The 17,919-nt window shown below is 39.3% G+C and overlaps 1 long non-coding RNA gene across 1 annotated transcript in view; it reads right to left on the reverse strand.

Moving 5' to 3' along the window:
* Positions 1–219: 219 nt before the first annotated feature.
* LOC140129017 (uncharacterized) overlaps positions 220–17,919 on the reverse strand; it is a 101,354-nt gene continuing 83,654 nt past the window's right edge. The window contains exons 2-4 of the long non-coding RNA XR_011855252.1: positions 7,241–7,425; positions 1,641–1,789; positions 220–342 (exon numbers count right to left, since the gene is read on the reverse strand). This is a non-coding gene — a long non-coding RNA (uncharacterized lncRNA). The remainder of the gene's footprint in view (positions 343–1,640; positions 1,790–7,240; positions 7,426–17,919) is intronic.

The following is a 17,919-nucleotide window of genomic DNA, read 5'->3' on the forward strand; positions in this document are numbered from 1 at the left end:
GATAAAAGACTATTGATATAATGTTCTCTGGAAGGACAAGACCATGCTTGAGATGTATTAATTTATTATTTATACAATTTTTTTATTTTACATCCAATATAACCATAGAATAACACTCATATTTATCTTACACAGCCATCCCCCCCAGCCCTCCCACCCAAAAAAAGAAAGTGACGAGAAAAGAAAGAGCGAAGCCTCAAAATTTCAATTTGCTGTCAGGGCTCTATATTGAAATGTTAACCATGGGTTCCATTTATTATAATTTTTTTCTGTCAAATTATACATAAAGGCAGTTCTTCCATTCTTCTTATTTCTTCTATTCTCTGTAACCATTCTTGGACCCTTGAAAGGGAGGCGTTTCCATTTAGAAGGAATACAGATTCTGTCTGCATTAACTAAATATCTAATAACTGATTTCCTATATATTTTAATGAAATAGCAGATAACTGGTGAGAAAAGTATTTGAAAATCCGGTATCAAAGATTGAGATGTATTTGTAAGGCACCTTGCAGTCAGGGGGGGGGGGGATTTATCAAGCTGCCTAAGAGTAAGAATGTGTTTAGCTGCCCCTGGCAACCAATTACAGCTCAGCTTTCAGGGGTGTTAACTAGGAAAGGCAGGACCCCATTGCAAAAATGTGTTTGAAGCCCCCTCCACTTAACAGGGTTTTCCAACCCCAAAATTCTAGGGTACCTGCATACATATTACCTGTGGATTTGCAGCCCAGCATTTATGTGCACTAAATCCTCAGTGTAAATCAGTACAAGAGTGTGCAAGAGAGAATAGTCTGAAGGGCACTGCCATTCCTCTGCAGTGCCTCCATACAGTAAGTAATAGTACTTTACTACAAGCAGTCCCCAGGTTACGTACAGGATAGGTTCTGCAGGTTTGTTCATAAGTTGAATATGTATGCAAGTCGGAACTGTATACATTATCATTGTTACCCCAGTCAAATTTTCTTTGGTCTCTGTGACAATTGGATTTTAAAAATGTTGGGTTGTCATAAAAACCAGGATTAACAATACATTTTTAATTACAGACACCTATGAAAACTGTTACAGCTGTTTATTGTAGACCATGGCTAAAGTACAGTAAATTACCAATATCCAGAGGTCCGTTTGTAACTAGGGGTCGTCTGTAAGTTGGGTGTTCTTAAGTAGGATTGTCCAGATTGTTATTAAATGACCGTATATTCCATCAGTGTTTTCTTTTTCATTTTTTAGGTAGGTAAATATAATATGCTCTTGTTGTACTGTGATATTTACATGGGCTAGCACAGTGTTCTCCAACCTTTTTGTAGCTGGGGACCAGCTTTTTTTTTTTTCAGCAACTGGGCAAGTCTTTTTACCATTTTCCCTGGAGAAAAATTGTGTCTCCCGCAAATGGTCCATATCTAACCCCCAACCCATATAATGTCCCATTTCCAGCAGCTGCCCCCTTTTCTGTAGGCCCCTGTTATAGTGCCCCTTTTTCTGCAGCCTCCTTTAAGTGTCTTGATAAGAAGACGTCTACACAAAAGGGGAGATTATAATAACCCTTTTTCTATAGCAGCCCCCACACACCTATAATTCCATTTTTCTTTGGGTTTTTTACAGTGAAGAAAAAAACATACATACCACATAGGACGATTCAATAAATACCTGTGTTTGATGACAGAGGGAGCTCCTCGGGGAAGTTGGTGTTATCATTGTGTGCTGCCATCTTTCAAACAACAGCAAAACAAATTGCAGACTGATAGGTTAGTTTGGATTTGGCAGCCATTTGAGTAAGACGTGTTTCGTGATTTTCGCTAAGATGGAAAAAGAGCAGTATAGTTTGGTAATTCGCTTTTTGTTTTTGGATGGCAAAAAATGCGAGGAGATAAAAGCAAGGTTGGATGCTGTTTATAGGGACACTCCGCCATCTATGACCACAGCTAGATATTGGTTCAATGAATTTAAACATGGGCGAACATCCGTTTTTGATTAGAAGCGACCAGGACACCCAGCCGACTTGGTTACAGAGGAAACCATTCAAAAATGGTATCATAACATGATACTCGCTGATCGACAAACTAAAGTGCACAAAGTAGCAGAGGCTGAAGGTGTGTCGACTGGAAGGGCAAATAATATTTTACATGATAGGTTGGCGATGAAAGAATTGGTGCCCCGATGGGTGCTGCAATTACTCACGGTGGACAACAAGTGGAACAGGGCTGTTAAAGGAAACCAACCACTGCCCGCATGATGAAATCATGCGAGCAGACCACCTGGTAGGCTACTTAATGCTGATGCCGGCACATAGTTTTGTTAGGCTCGGTAAACTTTACTTTAGCTAAAAAAACTATTTTTTTACATATTTAAATGAGCCCTCCGGAGCTACCCTGCGCCATCTTCGGGCTGGCGGTGGCTTCCGATGTTTAATTATTCCTTCTTCAGGTGCCGAGAGCTTGGTGACGTCACGGCTCTCGGCACCTGAAGGAGGAATAATTAACCGGTATCGCGGGCCGAGCCCTCTCCATAGCCGGTAAGTCTCTGCTGCATATTGCAGCAAAGGCTTACCGGTAACACCCGCGATCGGTGCCGGAACCAATCGCGGGTGTTTTCTTGCTGATCGCATGGGCGCCGCCATCTTCCAGAGGATTGCCGCTCCCCGTGACGTCATCGGGGAGTGGCGATCTGTCGCCATGGTAGCTTCGGGTCTCACGAAGCTACCAGCTATCAGCACATTGTAATGTTTGAGGAGTAAAATCCACATATACTGCCATACTGTAGTATGGCAGTATATGGTAGGATCGATCAGACAACCTAGGGTTAAAGTACCCTAGGGAGTCTGAAAAATAGTAAAAATAAAAATTAAAAAAAAGTTTTAAAAAAAAATTATAATAAAAAAACTAAAAATTCAAATCACCCCCCTTTCCCTAGAACTGATATAAATATAAATAAACAGTAAAAATCATAAACACATTAGGTATTGCCGCGTCCGAAATGCCCGTAACGGAAAATCGTGTCCAAAGTCAAAACTGGCACTTTTTGCCATTTAAAATTTTTTTTTTAAATTCTATAAAAAGTGATCAAAAGGTCGTACAGTCCTAAAAATAATATTATTGAAAACACCATCAAAAGTTGCAAAAGATGACACCACCCACAACTCCATACAACGAAGTATGGAAAAGTTATAAGCACAAGAAGACGGCAAAATAAAAAAAATTTTTTGTTCATGAGGTTTTAATTTTTGTAAATGTATGAAAACATTATAAAACCTATACAAATTTGGTATCCCTGTAATCGTACTGACCCAAAGAATAAATTAGATGCATCATTTGTGGCGTGAAGTGAAAGCCGTAATATCCAAGCCCACAAGAATATGACACAAATGCGTTTTTTCACCATTTTCACTGCATTTGGAATTTTTTTCCCACTTCCCAGTACATGGCATGGAATATTCAATGCGGTCACTATGAAGTGCAATTTGTTAAGCAAAAAACGAGCCGTCACATAGCTTTTTACGTGTAAAAATAAAAAAGTTATAGATATTTGAAGGTGGGGAGTGAAAAATGGAAATGAAAAAACGGGAAAAGCATCGGAAGCCACCGCCAGCCCGAAGATGGCACAGGGTAGCACCGGAAGGCTCATTTAAATATGTAAGAAAATAGTTTTTTCAGATAAAGTAAAGTTTGCCGAGCCTAACAAAACTATGTGCCGGCATCAGCATTAAGTAGCCTACCGGGTGGTCTGCTCGCATGATTTCATCCTTTAACTTCGAAGCAGTGTTTGGAGCAATTTAAGTAAGATCCGAAGGAGTTTTTGTGTTATTTTTTGTCACCGTTGATGAAACCTGGATTCATCTTTACACACCAGAAACTAAGCAACAATCAAAGCAATTGATTTCAAAAGCAGTGAATTTGTTCCAAAGAAGGCAAAGACGGTCCCATCAGCCAGAAAGGTCATTGCGACCTTTTTGAGATATTAATGGCATTATCCTCATGGAATTTTTAGAAAAAGGAAGAAAGATCACTGGACATTACTACAGTGAGTTATTGGACCGCTTCAATAAAAAATTGGAGACACAGCCGCATTTGGCGAAAAAGAAGGTGTGATTTCAACATGATAACGCACCAGCACATTCATCCGGAGTTGTCGCCGCCAAACTGCATGAATTGCGTTATGAATTGCTGCTGGAGCCCCCGTATTCACCCGATCTGGCTCCCTGCAACTTTTTCTTGTTCCCTAACATGAAGAAATGGCTTGCGGGAAAAAAATTTAGCTCAAACGAGGAAGTCATTGCTGAGACAGAGGCGTATTTTTCAACAATTCCTATTTTTTGGAGGGGTTAAAAAATGGCAGGAACATTGGGAGAAGTGTATCTTTCTAAAAGGGGGCTATGTTGAAAAATAAATGTTTTTGAAAAAATGGTGTCTTCATTTCTAACACGGTTACTTATTGAACCGCCCTATATGCAAGTATAAGACGACCTGAGTGTACACCAAGGTACCCAATTTTACCACAAAAACTGGGATAAAAAAATTGTGAAAACTTAGCTTAGGCTACTCTCATCAATGAAATGTCCAGCAGCAACCTCCTCTCACTAATAAAGTGTCTGCAGCAGCTTCTCTCTTTAATAAAATGTCTGCAGCAACCTCCCTGCCATTAATAAATGTCCACAGCAGTGCTTCCCCAATGCACTGTCCCCAGCAGTGTGCCCCCAAATGCAAAGTCCCCAGAAGTGCTCCCCCAATTAAATATCCCCAGCAGTTTTCCCCAGTTAATGAAATGCCCCTAGCAGTGCTCCCCCATTAATGATATGCCCCCAGCAGTGCTTCCCTCAACGCAATGTCCACAGCAGTACTCCCCCTATGGAACAAACACAGATGTGCCCCCCATTAATGAAATGTCCCCTGCAGTGTTTCCCCCATCAATAAATTGTCCCCAGCAGTGCTCCCCCATTAATGAAATGCCCAGAGAAGTGCTTACCACCTAATTAAATGCCCCTAGCAGTGCTCTTCACCCAATGGAATGCCACCAGCAGTGCTCCTCCACTAATGAAATGCCCCGAGCAGTGCTCCTTCTCCATAAAATGTCCCTAGTAGTGCCCCCCTAATGAAATGCCCCCAGTAGTGCTCCCCCATTAACGAAATGCCCCAAGCAGTGCTTGCCTTCCCCCAAATAAAATGTCCACAGCGGAGCCGCATAAAAATAATAAAGTCAAGACTTACCTCCAGCGCTCCTCCTCACCCTATTCAGGGATGAAGAGGGCCGCCGGATTAAGTTCCAATTTTTTTTTTAAAGTTTAAATATTAGGCCGTGGCTGGGCTAGCAGATACTTTTATGGATGAACAAAAATGCATCCACACTGACATTTTCTTGTAATCGGTTAGTGAGTTTGCTTGTATTTTTATTGAAATATACAATTCTTTTTCATTCATTAACTTGGAATGATGATTAACCTGTTCCCGCCACAGCCCTTTTTCGTTATTGCGTGTTCATTTTTCACTCCACACCTTCAAAAATCTATAACTTTTTTATTTTTCCATGTACAGAGCTGTGTCATGGCTTGTTTTCTGCCTAACGATTTTCACTTTACAGGGACAGTATCTAATATTGCATGCCGTGTACTGGAATGCGGGAACAAAATTCCAAATACAGTGAAATTGGTGGAAAAATTTGTGCCGTTTTCTTGAGGGCTTGGATTTTACCACTTTCACTGTATGCCCCAAATGACACATTTACTTTATTCTTTGGGTCGGTACAATTACGGGGATACCAAATTTGTATAGGTTTTATAATGTTTTCATACATTTACAAAAACTGTGCAAAAAAAAAAAAAATGTTGTTGCCATATTCTGCGGCTAATAACTTTTTTATACTTCGTTGTACAGAGCTGTGAGAGGTGTCATTTTTTGCAACTTTTGAGGACATTTTCAATGCTACCATTTTAAGGACTGTATGATGTTTTGATCACTTTTTATAGAATTTTTATATTTTTTTAGATGGCAAAAAGTGCCATTTTTGGCTTTGGCCGCTATTTTCCGTTACGGGGTTAAACGCAGTGAAAAAAAGTTATTATATTTTGATAGAACGGGCATTTCCGGATGCAGAGATACCTAATTTGTTTATGATTCTTACTTTTTATTCATATTTATATCAGTTGTAGTTAAAGGTGGGTGATTTGAATTTTTTACGTTTTTTATTATAATTTCTTTTTAAAACTTCTTTTTTTATTTTTACTATTTTTCAGACTCCCTAGGGTACATTACCCCTAGGTTGTCTGATCGATCCTATCATATATTGCCATAATACAGTAAAAGGGTTAAAGCAAGGCAGGCTCGGGCGGTGGATTTCCGCTCCCCAATAACAAGGAGCGACAATCCTCGGCAAGATCCTTAAGCAGCCGGCAACTTTGCCGGTGGCGATCAGTGGGTTAACACCTGCAATTGGTGCGATATGTGCGCTGCAATATGCAGCAAAGACTTACCGGCTATGAAGAGGGCCAAAGCCCATTTAATTTTTTGGACTATTCAACAGACATAGATAAAATGTATGTATTACATTTCTATTTTAACCTTTAAACTTTTACATTTAAAGACACATGATTTCTCTGATGTGAAATATGTGAAAGTTTTATCACTGAGATGATACAGAAGTTACACTGCAGGAGACTGAATGGATCAGCCATCCGATTATACTCATTAACGGTGGATTAAAGAGGAATTTCTAAAGACTGAAGAAATAGGGTTACATGCTATGCTTAAAGGATTATTTTTGCTTCTTTGGATGATGTTTTCATCATGGGATCCCGACCCGCTGTGTATCCTTAAATAAATCATATATGACCTGGCGGTTTTTATTCCTTTATTGCATTTAATATAAATTTTTATGATGATTAAACAATGTCAATTCAGGAAAGAATTTTGGGAAATATCTGCATCTGTTACATGTTGGTACTGATGCAAAATCCTGACCAAATTCTCACCCTTATAGTTTTATTGTTTTTTTAGTCCAGGTGTAAAAGTGAAAAATGTGTGTGATTTCCCTTTATTTTTTTTTGAAGGGGTGGTCAATTTTGTGTGTGTTTTTTTGTAACTTTTTTTTTTATTTACACTTTATTGGTTGCATCAGAAGAAGTTCCATTAATGACAACTGATAAAACCATATGTAATTAATCTGATGAGGTTCAACTGGTGACAATGGTTCAATGGTAACAAAATGTGCAGAGTCAGCTGTAAATATTAAAAAAGTAAATGTCACCCCCTGCCACTTACATTTGAGAACTTGCTGGGTCTCAGCTGTTCTGTGCTTCCTATTCTTGTCGTGAACCCATGGGAAAGGCCTGGAAAATGGCATTTTCTCTGTCAAGATGGTACAGGAAACAGTTTGCGAACTGTGATTCTGTCTTGTTAATATTCGGTCACTTCAATCTTCACTCTTTAGATTCTGTAGCTTTTGCCTATTAATATAGAAAGAAATGTAATATCTGGAAGTCTACTCAATCAGAAATATATTTTCAAGGTTTTTTTCTCCAGTTTAATGAGTTAGATTAATCTTGTAAAATCTAATTCATCTCATGGAGTAAAGAGCACCTCTGACTAAATAACACTTTGCCTTAACCTTTATATTCATGGACAATCAATTGTAATTTGGATCTTTTACCTTAATGAACTATACCCACCACTGCTTAAATGCCATGCTGTATTTAGTGCTGCAGTACAGATGCCTGATGGACGTGGATTGTAAGGTGAAAAGAATGGCAGCTTGCTTTACCTGAGACGGTGTGATCTTGACTGTACCACTTTGCTTTTATCCGTAATATGTAGTTAATAGAAATTCTTTGCCCTGCAGTGCAGACTTCATTTATCACATATACCTAGTTGATTTAACACAAATTGAATGTAGCAGAACAACAGATAGCTTTCTGTAACCTCCAAACAGGTCCTGTTTCACAATTTTTTTGTACCAATATACAATACGCAGACATGTATCTCAAAAATAAGTTTAAATTTTAAAACACTGTTTATAATATAAAAAGCCCAGAGTTAGAGACCATGATTACATTTTCTCGGCAGCCACTGACCCAGCTACATCTACTTATATGGCCAAAGGCATATCTATAGGGTTGAAAATGGACATTCACAGGTTCTGTGATCTACAGAATGTGAGATACAGATAATTGGAAAGAGGCAGGAATTGGATTTTATCTGCAGCTCACGTGGGAACCTGTCATCAGGACGGTGATGTTTACATGGTGACAGGTTCCAATAGCCTCTAGTATGTTGATTTAAAAAATGCCTTTGTCATGCATCTGAATAATTCTGCTTCTTATTTGTATCTTTAGCATTAGCTGGCTCCCTGCCAGTGGTGTGTGAGTCCCAGCTGGGGTGGGCAGTTCAAATGAAAGGTTGCTGTTGGCGGTGAGCTCACCGCCGGGGGGAGGGACCAGGGGAGAGGCTGAGGGAGGAGGGACTTACAAGAAGATGATTTGTGTCGTTTGATCTGCTCCCCTCGGGGCTCACCTCACACTGCTAGAATGGAGCCAGATAATGTTAAAGAAACAATTAAAAAAATCATTGGAATTATTCAGATGCACAACAAGGACATTTTTAAATTCAACGTGTCAGAAGTTATTGGAACCTGTCATCATGTAAAAATGACCTTCCTAAAGACAGATTCCCTTTAACTGTCCGTATCTCTGGTTCTGTAGATCACAAGAAACCTGATGTGATCTAAATCATAAGATTCTTATCTTTAATTTGAGACAATGTATTTAGATGCTATAGAAGACAAGGGCATCTGAAGTGATACTTCCCCTGCAGCCTCTAAACTTGACTCAGATCTGGCAAATATGACAAAAATGGGTGAAATTTTACATGAAAGGGGGAATTCTATAATGAGGTAGAATGTGTTGGCTGGTTCCCTCAAATTTATTGTATTTAAGTTGACATTATTTTGATAATGTGGAGAAGAATAGAAAAACTAACAAAATAATGACATGCTCCATGAGATACCATATTATGGATACATCTTTCCCTGGAAGCAGCATTACTTCATGTGACATGTAATGATAGTTACACATTGAGGCATAGAACCGGATAAATGGGTCTATTGCATATGAGCAAGCTTTTAAAGCTAGAATCCTATCTGGAGAAGACAAGTCCATTGTAGTGGCAGAAGCAGGAGAAAATAATGATTCATGACTGCAAGTTTTGTGTAACTACTCAACATTTAAAAAACGATAAAAACGCTGAGAGAAATATTATAGGTAAAGTATTCTATCCAGCCGCGCAGAAAACATTAAGAAAGAGAAAGAATCAGCCAAGCGGTTTAATTATAACTAAATAGTTTTTAGCAGTCATTATCCGAGTAAAGCAACAGCCAGGATATGTAAAAGTATGCAATGAATTATTCTACACAACCTTTTAATACTTTTGCTCGATTTAGAAACATTTCTGAAGATAACTCAGCAAGACAGCATTGGAAAATGACCTGCATTCCCCACTGCTTGATAGAAATTTCTACTGATATGAATTCAGTTCAGCAGCAGTGAACTTAAATGCTGATGTTGAATACATAAGGCAACCTGCTGTTAGAGACCAGAAATATACCTTATAGGCTGTTTTGTTACACATCTAATGCTTCTATAAATGGAATGATTTCCAGGACCAGATATGCATAGTTGCTTCTAACAATCCAGCCACCTCCGGCTGTGTCATTACTACATGATAAGGAGGAAAGAAGCAATGCAAACTACAAATCATACACAAACCATATTTACCTGAACATCACATGCTAGTTTAATGCAGAGGATTTTGTTTTTGTCAAGCGAACCACCCAGACTTACAGAGAATAAAAGATTTGTTCACGCTGATATTTTTTCCTCCATTTTTACAGAATTACATTGATAAAAGACTCCACAAACATCCCCACTGAGTTTTATGATTTCTATGCCACCGTTTAGCTTCAGTTTGGTTCTGTCTATTAAAATATTCTATTTAGTAAAAATACCAAGGAAATTTTTTTTTACATTAAAGTCAATATAACCAATTGTGATGCATAGGCTTAGGTTCTCTGCAAAGGCTTCTGCTTTTTTTGGTTCATCATAGGAGCGGAACATTAAAAAAAAAAGGAAGCCCCTCATGGATAGACACCAAAGCTGTCCAAAAGACTCATTGGTCCAGATTTATTAAAGTCCCTGCGCCAGTATTCTGTCAGACTTTGCACATCATTATTATAATTATTATTATTTATTTTTGGAGCTCCATTAATTCCAACTTGCTATACAATCAGTAGGGGTCACATACATTACATTAAGACAAAAAAACAAAAACAGGTGCAAGTACAAATACAAAACTAGTCATCAGGAGACAAGTAGGAGGAGGACCCTGCCTGTGAGGGCTCACAATCTATATGGGGAGGGGGTGGGGATAAATGAGGTAAGGGAGCAGTGCAGTTATTGTGCCTTATAGGTGATTATGAACAGGTGGGTTTTCGTGTTAAGTTTGAAGTTTTGGAAAGTGGGGGACAGTCTGACACATTTTGATATAAAGTTCCAGAGTATGGGGGAAGCACGGGAGAAGTCCTGGAGACGGTTATGAGAAAAGTGGATGGTAGTAGAGAAAAGCTGAAGGTCCTGTGAGGAGCGGAGATTACATGTGAGGCGGTGTTGCCTGATATATGGAGGGCACATGTTGTGGATGGCTTTGTAGGTCATGGTTAGTATTTTAAATTAAATTCGCTGGTAACCAGTGGAGAGACTGGCAGAGAGGAGATGCAGAGTAGAATCGATGAGACAGATGGAATAGCCAGGCAGCAGAGTTTAGGATAGATTGGAAGGGTTTTAGATAGTTAGCTGGGAGACTGCAGAGAAGAATGTTGCCGTAGTCCAAGTGAGAGATGATGAGGGCATGGACTAGTGATTTTGGAGACTCTGGATTTAGGAAGCGTTGAATGCAAGAGATGTTCCTGAGATGGAGGCGGCAGGTTGCAGTAAGGGTCTGGATGTGAGGCTTAAAGGATAAGGCAGTGTCAAAGGCAGCTCCAAGGCAACTGACCCGGGGAGAGTGTGCAGCCATGAATTGTGACGGCTAGGTCAGGTGGGAGGGATGTGTTAGCTGGAGGAAAGATTCTGTTTTGTCCATGTTAAGCTTTAGAAAACGGGAAGATAAAAAGGAGCATATGGCTGACAGACACTGTAATTCTGGCTAGAAGAGAGGAGATATCTGGACCAGAAATATAGATCTGTGTAACGTCCGCATATGAATGATATTGGAAGACATAGGATTTAATAGATGTCCCAGCCCAGAGGTGTAGAGGGTGAAGAGCAGTGGTCCCAGCACAGAGCCCTGAGGTAGACCAACAGAGAGGGGGTGAGGTGAAGAGATGGTGTGAGAGTGATAGACACTGAGCGTCCGGATGGAAAGGTATGAGGGGATCCAGGAGATGGCATGGTCAGTGATACCAAGAGAAAAAAGCCTCTGCAGCAGGACAGAATGGTCGACCGTGTCAAAAGCAGAGGACACGTCAGGAGGAGAACAAATTAGTGATGTTTTTCCTAAGCTGACAGTAGGTCATCAGAAACTTTGGTTACAGAATGTTTGCACATTCTTTCTAGTGCAAATTGCACATGTTTTTAATAAATATCCATGCTACATTGTGTCGCACGTGACTCAAATTTCTGCACAAAAAGAATCCTTCAGGTGCTTAGTTGGACTGTGCTTTGCATTTATAATGCAGAATCTGGCAGAATTGAGTTGCATGTCCTAAGTTAACAGTACACCAAAAAAAGTTGGTGCTCCCTGTCGGAGCAGATTCATGAGAACATGCACAATTAATTAATCTGCCGCACCCTGCATACAATACAGGCAGTTTGCACTGTTTATGATAAATGTGGGCCATTGCCTCTAACAAGGTAGTTAGTTTTCTGTTGGAGAGTCCAGGGGTGGATTGAGAAATTAAAGTTGCCCTGGAAAATAATCTATGCTGTGGGTGGGTCCAAATTGGCAAAAGGAGGAGCCATTATAAATAGGCGGGGTCAGCAAACTTTTAGCCTTAAATGTAATCTGTCACAACAGTTTTGAACTAACTACTATGTTATGCATGTGTGGGTTATGCCCACACATTTCATACATCCAGCTGCTCCTTCCATGCCAAAACACCATTTTATAAATATTCAAATTAGGCTGAAGTGCTCTAAAGGTGTTAGCTAAGCACTTCAGGCCTCTAGCTCCACAGCAATAACAAAGCCATATGCTTCACTGCTACCACCCAGTGCCTTCTTTCACCCTTCCCCTTCAGTTACATCACTCCTAGGTCCAGCGAGATGTGAAGTCGGAGCCCTGAGGTGCTCTGCCAAAGCACTTCAGCTTAATTTGTAAATGTTTTCATGGTTATTACACTTATTATTTGACTAGCCATTGCCATTTTACTGCAATGACCTATACTAGTGATGATTTGCCTATTTTTAAGTAGCCTGATCAGCCCATAATGTGCCCACCTCACATATGAAATGACTAGAGATGAGCGAGCACTAAAATGCTCGAGTGCTCATTGCTCAGGTCAAACTTTTCCGGATGCTCGAGTGCTTGTATCGAATAAAGAACCCCATTGAAGTCAATGGGAGACTCAATAATTTTTCACTGAAAGAACACATTGAAAGAACACTAAAGAAGAACACATTGCAGATGTTTGCAGATGTTTTCACTGAAAGAACACATTGAAAGAACACAGTGAAGAACACATTGCAGATGTTCCATACATCTGCTAACTTATCCGAAGACACAAGTGCCGTACGGTGTTCTTCATAATAGTATGTGAAGAACAATATGTGTGAAGAACGCATTGCAGATGTTTCCATATTGTTCAATATTGTTCATATTGTAAATTATTAAAGAAAAAGATTAAACTCAGTTCTCACCTCTAGCGATCCCCATAGAAACCTCTTCTGCCTTGGCTTCCAGTGCAGCAGCGCAGGGAGAAACAGGTTTGTGCACTTGTCCAGCACAATGTGGCGTTGGCGCGGTGTGATGACATCATACAGTGTGTGCAGCAGTAATCAGCTGTATATTTATCTGGTCATTTCTTAGCAAAGTCCTTGGATTCTGCTTCAACCCATACACAGTAGCGGTATATAATATATATTGATATTAAAGTCAGAAGACAAGCCATTGATTATACACAGGCTCACATTGGTACAGCATGGAAACACCTTAAAGTTAAGAACTTTTATGCATCTTCTGGTGGGAGGAGCTGCCTCAAATAGCCCTCCCATGTGTAGGAGATTGGTTAGGAGAAGACTGTAAGTTTAGAGTTTCTTAAAAGTCCAGTGCACTCTACACACAGGAACTGAAGCACAATGCCTCTGGGTGGTGATAGCATTGTGGAGGACAGGGAGAGGTCCTAGAGGCTGCAATTACAACCTTGACCACAAGGCAAGCATGTAAAACAGTTTACATAATATCAGCAGCAATGCTCAAGAAAATTAATTAGTTGATGTTATTCAGCTGAAAGAGTTTTTACAAATTACTCTCTTTTAACTGTTTCAATTACAAAAACCCTATATTTTTTAAATAGTTTGTTTTTTTTCATCTAAATAATTTACAGTAAATAAATTAGAAATCATCACCGTATTCCCAGCTCCATTCTCTGACCTTTCAATACAGCACCATGTATTAAATCTAGGATGATGTCCGCCCTGAGTTCTCAGATTTTTTCAATGGCAAAAACTTATAAAATATTGCTATTGGTTTTGCAATAGCTTTGTTTATTATTTTTTCATTGTATAAATATTTGTATGTCAATTATTTTTATGTCAATATTTTAGAAGTCACTTGGACCTGACGAATGGAACGGTTCCTGAAATGCTTTTTCCACCTCTTGTGCATTAATAATAATAAAAGATCTCATTTTGAAGTACCTGTGAGCAGCGAGTCTATCATACCTGGCTCTTTTTTATCAATCTCTTATGACTATAGCAATGGCACCTTTGCAGCGAGCTACACAGTATATCACTTGCTTTCTATGCTATATGTGTAGTGTTCGTCGTATCTAAATGAATAAATTGAATCAGAACATCTGGTTCTTTTCATTTGGTTGTACTCAGTTTGAAGTATAAGACCCAAGGCAATCTATAGATCAGTTTCTAAGCTCCGCTCACTGACTGTCCTCCTGTAAATGGACAGAATGTTTTCTATAAAATGCTAGATATTACACTGGCCTTGGAGTATTTATTTCCAAATTATCAGTTCAGAACATACGGTAAATGGTAAATGTCTGAGCCATTAGCAATTTTAAGTGGAGAAAGACATTTTTGAAGCTTTTTTATGTATAACAATTTTAGAGTGTCAGCACAGGTAGAGGGTAAAGGCGAAGGAGATTATATAATAATATGATCATATCACCAACTAGATGTAAAATATAAATAGTTTATTTTTTGCTTACCATTTACTTTTAAGGTGTTGGAAAGTTTGCCAAGAACATCCCCACAACACCTCCAGCAGGTGACATGGGAGTCGTGTTCATGGAGGGTCCATGCTTTCTGTAATGCATGCCTGGCGCCTTGGCCAACCGGAAGTTCAAAAGACACAGTATGTCATAGGAAGTCCTAACAGTGACCTGCAGCTTCTCTGGGCAGAAGGGAAAAAGTTTACCCAGGTACTTACAATATGAGTGAGGTATTGGGGCACATTTACTTACCCGTCTGGAGTTGTTCACCGAGAGTGCATTATCCGACGAGAATGCATTGTGCCGCGATTCACTAAGATCGTGCGCCTGATATCCTGCATGTGTCCCTTCCCTGCCCAGTTCACCTTCTTCCTGGGGTCTGTGTAAGTGCCGTGCACTCTAGCTGCGCTCACTGTATGACTCGGCGGTAGAGCTGCTGCTGATGTCATCAGTGTGCCCAGGCATGGCAGTTAGACAGGCATCTGCCTGCCTGCATCGCGATTGTAATCAGTTGTATATGTGTTATACAATTGATGCTTTTCACCTCTGACGGGCCCAGGTCCATCACCCGGACCACAATCGTTACGCCACTGCTCTTCTATTACTTTAGCACATAACATGGTACAACAATAGTACTTTTAACAACAATATAATTTTATTACAAGATTAACTCTTTCCACTGGCAGAAATGATAACTTGCCGGAAGCTGAGCTGCAATATAAATATTATGCAATTTCTGGAATTTTTTTCTTTTTATTGACAATTTTCTTTCCTTTTTTACAATATTTGACAAGCTCCATACACATAATACATTAAGAACTACTTGGGTACAGTGGGGACTTCTCCACCAGTTTCTGGCATTCTCCGACTCCCACTATGCGCATGTCGGGGGAGATCAGGTTGGAACCGGAGTTTGCGCCAGAGCTTCTTGGCGCATGGCCACCGCCGGTGGTACTTTTAAATGATGCAGGAGAGCTTGTTTGTAATTGGCCTGCAGTATGTGATGAGTCACAAGCTTATGACATGACTACAGACATCTCAACAAGCCTCCTGTCCACTCTAGCTGTACTAAATGGCAAATGGAGATTAGCCTGGTTGGAAAGGTAAAACCTCTGCTTGATGCTAAACAGCTACAGATAGATAATTATAGTAAATTAGAGATTTGCTTATCTTTTCTTAGCACGGAACTAGGCAACAATTTTTATACTTTACTGTTGTACTTTTATACTGCCGTTCTACATGCCAGTCTTAATTAATTTCCCCCCAGGATGTCTCATCACATAGTCAATGGTAGGGCCAAAAACAGTGCCCATCCAGAATAGATGCCAAATAAAACATTTATAAGCAGTGGTGGCATATAAAAAATTCTTATAGCAGTACACTTACAACATTCCCCCTTCAACTAAATGAGAAAATGTTCATACAACTGCTTCAAAATGGATTATTTAAATATATTTTGATCTAATAATCATCAACTTATACCTAGTAAGAGCCACTTTTATTTCTTGATATTATATTTTTATATATTCTTGATTTATAGTTATGGACCTATTCAAGTCTGGAAGAGGGAAAAAAGTGATTGATTATTTTTCGTCACCTTTCAGAATTTTTCAGTTATGCTCCTGTAGAAGTTATTAAGTTTTGTCATCTCATAAAATGACAGTTGTGTTTACTGAGTAAAACAAGTCATTTTCATGTTAAAGAAAATGGGAGCGCACATCCTCTCATATCAGCTCTTTTATTTTAGGGATGTAATGAAATGTGAAGCTGCACAAATGATCCTGCCTTTTCCACACACAAGGCAAAATTATCATTTGGAAATGTGATGTTTTTGTTTGTGTTTTATATTTTACAAAGGAGCACAATAGAGCAGCACATACATAGTTCATTTAAATGATTACACATCTCCATCTTTCATCAATATCGCTTATTAAAATCTTTGTCTTTGTGTGACAGAGACTACAATCAAATGCAGATGAAAATGAGATGTCTATTGCTCCGCAGAGAGAAGACTAATAAACCCAATTATGGGATTAATCATTTTTCTGCATCCTTCTTCAAGGACATATTCACTGGAGTCCGAGCAATATGTAACATGATATATCAAAGTGATTTGTTTAAAATTACCAGTTTGTCTAATTTTTATTATTGTGATATGCTAAAGCCAAAATTTCCACAGCAGTTCAGAAATTGCTTCATAATGAATAACTTTGTGACTGTCAGCGGTGGCATCTAGCTTTGTTTATTTAAAAAATCTGCCTAATTTGTAAAATAATTAGTAGTAAATCAGTACTATAATAATTTCCCACAAAATAATTGAATGTTGTTTGATGACTTTCACTGCTGCCTTAACTGAGGTCCTTGTTTTCACCAAAGCTTCAAAACATTACTTCATTGATTGGTGGAAGCACATGTATAAAACCCCTGTGTTTTAGCCTTAAAGGGGTCACTTCTTACCAAGGACAAAACCGTACATAGTAGTGGCTGTGCTTGGTATTGTAGCTTTCACTTGAATGAAAGTGAGCTGCATGCAGGCTAGTCATGTAGAACTGGCACCTGGGGGCCAACATAAGGCTGTCCATAAGGAATCCATGGGGGTGAGGGGGCTGTATCTAATAAATCCATAGGGGTAGGGTGGCTTTATATATAATAACCATAAAGGTGCTGTTTGGTATGATAAACTAGGGAATATATTAGGGAACAGGAGACTGTTTTATTTCCTGAATTTTTAATGCCCCCATGTGAGTTCACTGCAAAGGGGCCTACTGAGGCTCTGTCGCCCAGGGGCCCGAGACACCTGGAGCCGACCCTGCCCACCAGGGTGCTGGAATCACTTAAAGCAGCTTATTGTTGGGGTGCAGGGTATTGGTCCACTACCGATCTTATTTCTAGACCCCATTATTGATGCAAATAAACAGACCTCACTTCTACTTTTCAGCACCTTGTGATTCCTGTGTTCATGAATACCAACTTATAGTCCTGGAAGGTATATTGTTCATAGATGATCTGTGGCTGTTTTGTGGAAAAAGATGACAGCTTATGAGATTAACGACATTACTGAACCAGGAGGCTTTACTTTACATGTCAAGAAAGAACTTTTAATAGATGTATATTGGTAAATTGCCCAATATCCTCCCTTCTAAACATTACAAACAACTTGAAGCAAAGTGACCAACTCCGTCTAGCTATCTTTGAGATAAGCATTATTTTTCACGAGTAATAACGAAGCCTCCTTTAAAGAAAAAATCAACACCAATCCTAGATTTATGCAGAAGTTTCTGAGATAATACAAGAACTAACTTTTAAAAGGTCTAGAGCTACTGTAGCCTAAAATGGTAACATTAGTATGCCTAAAATCACGTTACATCTAGACAGATATATTCCTGAGTAACCTGAACAACAGAGAATAGTTCATTTTCTGTGTAGTGGGTCTCCCCAGGAACTGCAGCATTTATCCACTACACAAACAACTGAAAGGCCAGATACCAACTCTTCTGATAGTAGGGCA

The sequence above is a fragment of the Engystomops pustulosus genome, chromosome 4, assembly GCF_040894005.1.
Source record: "Engystomops pustulosus chromosome 4, aEngPut4.maternal, whole genome shotgun sequence".
Classification (NCBI taxonomy): domain Eukaryota; kingdom Metazoa; phylum Chordata; class Amphibia; order Anura; family Leptodactylidae; genus Engystomops; species Engystomops pustulosus.